This window comes from Papio anubis, chromosome 6 (assembly GCF_008728515.1).
Source record: "Papio anubis isolate 15944 chromosome 6, Panubis1.0, whole genome shotgun sequence".
NCBI classification, from domain to species: domain Eukaryota; kingdom Metazoa; phylum Chordata; class Mammalia; order Primates; family Cercopithecidae; genus Papio; species Papio anubis.
In genome coordinates, this window is record NC_044981.1 from 60,278,447 (window position 1) to 60,278,809 (window position 363).

Sequence of the window (363 nt, forward strand, 5' to 3'; positions counted from 1 at the left end):
TTTATATCGTGAAATAATTGATGTTGACGGCTAATTCCAATCTTCTTTTGCTTTACCTTTGAATTTACAATGGCTGTCTTTTTTATGTAAATGTTTTTAATGCTAAATGTATTTTAGAAATGACAGTTGTGTAACAGATATAATAATGTTATTTCTCTCAGATTATCCATACAGAAATACTTTTTCCTATATTATAGCCACGCAAACATACTAAATTAAATTTACTGTAAAAGATAAAAACGTAAGATAACTTAAAATCTAATCTTAGGAATTAATAAATTGAAAACAAAACACTTAATTTTATTTCTTATTAATTTCTTTTATAAGAGACAAAGTATCTCTTGACATTTTTACCCTGTTTGC